Source organism: Pinus tabuliformis, chromosome 7 (genome assembly GCF_031772625.1).
Source record: "Pinus tabuliformis cultivar Carrire ecotype Pingquan chromosome 7, CPIR1, whole genome shotgun sequence".
NCBI lineage: Eukaryota > Viridiplantae > Streptophyta > Pinopsida > Pinales > Pinaceae > Pinus > Pinus tabuliformis.
Genome location: NC_142293.1, coordinates 1,390,226,809 through 1,390,233,774, shown reverse-complemented (window position 1 = coordinate 1,390,233,774; position 6,966 = coordinate 1,390,226,809). Strand labels below are relative to the sequence as shown.

The window sequence follows — 6,966 nt, the reverse complement described above, 5'->3', positions numbered from 1 at the left end:
GCAAACCTTTCCTCAAGTCTCGAACTCAAAAAATAGCTTTGCACTTCGAGAGATTTGATCCCTCTCGGTGCTTGATAGATCTAGTGTTAAGATGGATCTAGGCTATTAATATTAGTAATACTAATTAATAATAATAATAATATTATTATTATTATTATTATTATAATCATTGATATATAAATATATAAGAATATGGTTGTTATTATTTATATAGTTATTAATAATTATAAAGAGTTAGTTTTAATAAAATACATATACTACGTGTTAATGTTGTTGATATACGCCTATTCACTTATATCAACCACATAAAAAAATATGATTGTATATATGTTTCATATACACCTATTGACAGATATCAACAACATTAGTAAATGTGGTTGTCCTAGTATATTATATGACATATGTTAGATTTCTTCTAATCATATAACTAAATATTTCTAGTACAATCTTTTGAATGTTAAGCCTAAATGGTGCACCATTTGTGAAGATAATACACACTCAATACAAGAATATCCACTTAATGCAAAAAACAAGCCAAATTATCATGTTGTATACCATACACAGGCCGACACCATCATACAAGGACGAGGGAATGGTCCATGAGGTTATGCTGGTTGATGAGTTGGATACAATAGCAGAGCTCGAGGTCAAGGTCGTGGAGTTTCTGCATGATAACAGGTTTCGTAAAGAGGAGTCTCTTATAGCTGTATTGAATGTCATTAACGAATTTGACAAGTTCAATTGTCTTGTTTATCATATGCTTGGTAATCATTGTCTTTATCATCTCCTTGGCAGTGATTTAATTAGCCTATTAAATATACCTTCCCCAAATGGCAATGCATTTTATGATTTTAGCCCCGTAACATATTACAAATTTGTTTTGCTAGATCGATACGACATAAACGTTGTTGTGTGGCCTCATAATCATCCCCACAACTTTGAGGAAGCTAGATATCTCGAAACCAAGAACCCCAATAAGGATAAAAATAGTCCCAGGGGGCTAACTGGAAATGAGAGGAGGTTTGTTATGTTCAATGGTGGAGTTGGAAGGGAATAGTTATCATGGCTTGATAGAATACTCCAAGATGCAACTGCTTGTAAACAGAAAGTCATTATTTGTTGTCATCTCCCTTTGGACTCTACTAAAACATCTCCTGAATCATTACCATGGGATTAAAATGACGTGATGTATGTTATTCAGATATACAATTGTGTTAAGGCTTGCCTAGTGGGCCATACCCGTAAAGGTGGATATCTTATGGAATCTCATGGAATTCATCATAGGGTTTTGGAAGTTGTGCTCGAGTGCCCTCTCTAGAATATGAAATGTCTTCTTTAATCAAACCGATAAGCCAACATAATTATGAAGGAAAACACAACAAAAGAAAAATTAAGAAATAAACCACAGTCACTATGTGAGCTCAAACCTGTTGTAAATCTCATATATCGAATTAAACCATTAGATACATTGTTATATAGTAAAATTATTACTAATATGATTATCAATTAAGTTTGAAATAAATCTACCTACACTACCAATCTTCTCAAAGCTAATTTGGAGCACTAACCACCCTAATAATGTGCTGCAATAATTTTGCACAGAGAACACAAAATCTGCTGACTATTTTGTCAGCCATTTCATAAAAAGATTAAGCATTATTGCCAACAATCCCCCTTAATGACTAATGAGGGTTTACTATCTTATCTCGTAGTGCCAAAAACTAATATTTTGCAACTTCTTTGGTGAAGATATCTGCTAGTTAATCCTGAGTATTTATATGCTTCAATTCAATATCCTTCTTCTGCACCAAATCTCGAATGAAGTGATATTTCATGTCAAAATTCTTTGTCTTGTTGTGATGAACCGGGTTTTTTCTAACTTGATGGCACTTACATTATCACAATAAATCACTGTAGGCTAATTTTTTTTCTCCAATTTCTTCCAAAACTTTTCTGAGCCAAAGAGCTTGTGTACCTGCTGAGGTAATTGCAACATACTCCGCTTTTGTGGATGAGAGGGCAATAATGCTTTTTTTTTAGCTCCATGTATTCAAACCAAAACCAAAAGAGAAACAATTTCCAGATGTGGACTTATGATAATCAATACTACCTCCCCAATCTGGATCATTAAATCAAACAAGATTGAACATTTTAGAAGAGTAGTAATGAATACCAAAATTTAGAGTGCTTTTCACATACCTTAAAATCCTCTTGGCTTCCTTCATATGTATTTCAGATGGATTTTTCATATACCTTGAAACAAGTGAAATTGAATATGTACTATCAGGCCTTGTGTGGGTAAGAAATATAAAGCTCCCCACAATACTTTTGTAAGTTTTCTCATCAACTAAATTAGTGACATCATCTCTACATAACACATCTCCATGAGCACTTAGAGTAGGGGATGGATTACAATCAAGCATATAAAATTTATTTAGCATATCCTATGCATTGTCTGACAAATGAAATTATCATCCTTACTTTCATAAGCCTCCATTCCTAGAAAATATTTCATGATGCCTAGATCCTTCATCTCAAATTCATTCATCATAGCAACTTTCAATTTATCATTCATCTTAGAACTACTACTGATATACAATAGATCATCAGCATACAAACTTATGATTAGAATATCAATACCTTCTTGTTTTTAGTAAAGGGTAGGATCGTTCTTACTTCTTTGGAATCCATTTTCCTGAAAGTATCGATCAATCCTAGCATACCATGCTCTTGGTGCTTGATTGAGACCATACAAAGCCTTCTTAAACTTGCAGACATTATTCTCCTTTCCTTCCACTTCAAAACCTTGTGGTTGCTCCACATATACTTCCTCTTCTAAATACCCATTCAAGAAGGAAGTTTCTCATTCATATGATGTATGCTCCACTTTTTATGAGCTGCTAATGAAATCAACATTCTAATGGCCTTCTGTCTTGCTTCTAGTGCAAATGTCTCTTCATAATCAATTACATACTTCTGTGTGAATCCTTTAGGAACTAATCTTGCTTTGTGTCTTTCGACACTCCCATCACTATTAAATTTAGTCTTATAGACCCATTTGGTGCCAATATTTTTCTTGTCATGTGGAAGCTCTATCAACTTTCGAGTGTCATTCCTTTGCATGGAATCCATCTCTTCTTGCATGACTTGCATCCAAACCTGATTAGTACTTGTATATTCAAAACATGATGGTTCAAAACCAGCCTTGGCTAATAAAGCGAAATTGACTATCTCACCTATTGGGCTTTCTTGATGTGCTGGATTTGCACTCCTTTGATAAATATCACTCAATGTTCTTACCTTCCTTGTAGAACTTGGAGAATACTTTGGACTTGAACTTGATATTGAAGAAATTGATGAAGGGCTTCTTGGTGGAGTTAACCCACTAGTTACAAAAACATTAGCTGTCTACTCATGATCAATATCAACAATTATACCATCATTCAAAATAGATTTTTTCTTCTCAACATGGCCTTCTCGATGATCATAAACTCCCCCTTCATAAAAAAATACATCTCTTGAGAGAATAAGCTTGTTAGTTAGAGGATTATACAATTTATAAGCCTTGCTTGTCTCACTATACCCAATAAAAATACATAACTCACTCTTTGCATCTAACTTTTTTCTATTCTTATCAAATACATGCACATAAGCCAAGCAACCAAAAACTTCCAGATGATTAACATTAGGCCTTTTTCCATACCAAGATTCATAAAGAGTCTTCTTTTCAAGTGCACTCGTGGGGCTATGGTTGAGGATGTACATTGTTGTAGCAACTGCATCTCCCTAATAATAATTTCTCAATCTGTTAGTTTGTAACATGCATGTTTCCATTTCAACCAAAGTATGATTCTTCCTTTTAGCTATTCCACTCTGTTGGGGTGTGTATGTCATAGTATGCTGCCTCTTGATGCCATTCATATCATAATAACTCTGGAAAGCTTTTCAGTAGAATTCTCCTCCATAGTTAGACCACAAACATTTGATCTTGCACCCTTTCTCATTTTCTACGAGGGGTATGAGCTTCTTTAATGTATCCAGAGCCTCACTTTTGGCCTTCAAAAAATATACCCAACAATTTCTTGAGTAATCATGAATAAAGGTGATGAAATATGATGACTTACCCAAACTTTTAGTCAGCATAGGACCACATATTTCTGAATGAAAAATTTGAAGTCAGTGATGAGCCCTCCATGCAGTGCCCTTTGGAAACATTTCACTTCCATGCTTTTCTTTAGCACATCCTTCACAAACCTCCTTATGCTCGTCTACCTTGGGAAAACCAGAAACTAATGCATGTGAGGTTGGAAACTTCAAACTGTGAAAATTGAAATCCATACCTAAGATGCCATAACCAACTTGAATCCTCATAAGCCATATTCGCAAGATTGTTGTTATGTTCATCAAACCTCAAGGGAAACATCCTATTTCTTGTCATAGGCACAACAATGATCACCCTATTTCCCTTATTCTTATCATAGATAGTACATGTATTATTTTCAAAGATTACTTTATATTTTTTCTCACAAATTATGCTTCAATTGTGGAGTATAGTAAATGTCATGAATACTCTTTATACCTTCTTTTGTTTCGACCTCCATAGCTCCTTTGGAAGCAACCTCTAATGGTTTATCATCACCAAGCTAGATCTTGGAATTGAAACTTCCATCCTTTGCTAAAAGAAACTTCTCATTCCCTGTCATATGGTTAGAGCATCCGTAATCTAGGTACCAAACATCTTTAATAGTATTTTCACCTTTGGCATAAGATAAAAATAAGTGATCTCGAGGATACTCACCACTTTCTTGAGCATATTTATCGTTTTTACCTTCTTTAAATCTATATTCTCTTTGAAAGTGGCCATACCTATTACAATAGTAACATTAAACATTTCTCTTATCAAATCTACCTCTACCTCTTCCTTTGAAACTACCTCTTCCTATTGAGCCACTTCTTCCTCTACCTCTTCATGAATTTTGGCTTTGCCATTTACCTTGACCTTGATTTCTTTTGGCACAGCCGCTGCTTGCATATTCATTCTTTGTAATTTGTAATTTAGAGGAAAATGCTTCCTCTACACCTTCAAAAGTGTCCTTCAGTCTTGCCTCATGAGACATCAAGGATCCAACCAATTGATCAAACTATAGTTTTGTCAAATCCTTACTTTCTTCCATGATTATGGCAACATGATTCCATCTATGTGTTAAAGATCTCAATACCTTTTTAATTAAAACTTCATTACTTATAGTTTCTCCAAGTGTAGCCATTTTATTGACCACATATTTGACTCTCACGCAATAGTCATTAACACTTTCCCAACACTAATTTTCTGCCCTAATTTTTCACAGAGAACATTAATTTGTTAGGAATTTACATAACAAGATTAAGCATTATTCCCAACTCCCTGCACACTCAAATTCATTTGGCTATATAGATGTCTACCCTGGTCGACTTTTAGTAAATGGAATTGACTATGGAAATTGCTGAAATGATATTTGATTTGGAAAAAATATCAACCCAGACAACCGGTTGGACAATCTCAAGTATACTATCAAATGCCCATGCCAAACATATAGAACAACTATACAATATAGGCATCTGTATTCCCAATTCTTTATTCAGTGATCAGGACTCAACCAATTTTTTCTATTCTCTCCTGCATGTAAATATGGACAATGACAGTTTTTCTTTTTTATATTGAGGTTAACTACACCATTTTGTATCTAGATATGCTAAACCTATAAGTATGTCTTCATTTACGAACATCTTTTGAAATCATTTAAAATACTTATTGTTTTTCTACATTGTTGCGAAGCTAGTCTTAGGCATAGTATGCACAAAAGCTCTAGGAAGTTAACAAGCCTTTTGGTGCATGAACTTCAGGATTCAGGATTAGTTATTGCTTTTATTTTGTAGTAATGATCAAATTCAAGTTTTTTTGTTTACAGTTTTGTTGGAAATTGTTCATTGCCATGTGTCATTGTATGGCGATTCTTTTCACTTACATCTGACTGTTGGAGGAGCCATTTTTTTAAGGAAAACAAAATAGATTTTTTATTATTTTACAGATACATATAGGGATAGGCTATACCTTGTAGGACCCTGTAAGATCTTTTTTCTCTTATACAGTCTTTTTGGACTACTGCATGCAACCTCAAAATTTATAAAAATATTTATAACTACTTTTCTAAGGCGAGGCTCTATATTTTTATATCTAAATCTTAGATTTTACAAATTACCCAACAAAGTGGCTATACTATCTTAACTATAATTGGATGGGTGCTTCTATCCCCGGGGCTATCCATACCTGTTACACCGGTATACTGATGACCACATTTATTAAAGAAACTTTGGTATTGTATACAGACTCTCATTGGTAGGGACTCTTGAATTATGAATTGAAAATCACTAGAATTTCATAATCCATTGCTGGAGAAACGATTTTAGCCATCTGGATGGATTTGTTTTCTTCATTGCAATCTAGGATCACAGTTTTGGATGACATCTCCAAAATTGTTATGCACTTGTACTAGTAGTTGTCTTTTGCTAAGAAAATTGTTGAGCACTTGTTAAAACTTGATAAAGGTTTCAGCCTTATCTTAATGCCCACAGGAAAAGATATTCATGTAACATATATCTTAATTGACTAAAATAACAAAACCAAGGTAAATAGATCAAAATTTTCACTATGTCAGCGTAGTTAACTTACTGCTTGTATTCTTCAATGGAATGGGAGGCTTGCTGGTCTTCGTCTATGTCACTATTGTGAATTGTTCTTATTAGGGTCATCCGAAAGCACCATCTTCGAGTTTTCTTTGAGGTGACTAAGTCTTCTAGATTTGACTTCCTACATGCTTTATAATTATTTATTTATTTCCATCTTTACTATTTTAATGACTTTCCATCATTTGAATTTCAGTATTATCACATAACAAGATACCATACTAAGATACCACACAAAAGAAT

At 33.9% G+C, this 6,966-nt stretch overlaps 1 pseudogene; it reads left to right on the top strand.

Moving 5' to 3' along the window:
• The first annotated feature begins 544 nt into the window (after window positions 1-544).
• Window positions 545-5,701, top strand: LOC149252842 (manganese-dependent ADP-ribose/CDP-alcohol diphosphatase-like; annotated as a pseudogene).
• Window positions 5,702-6,966: the final 1,265 nt, after the last annotated feature.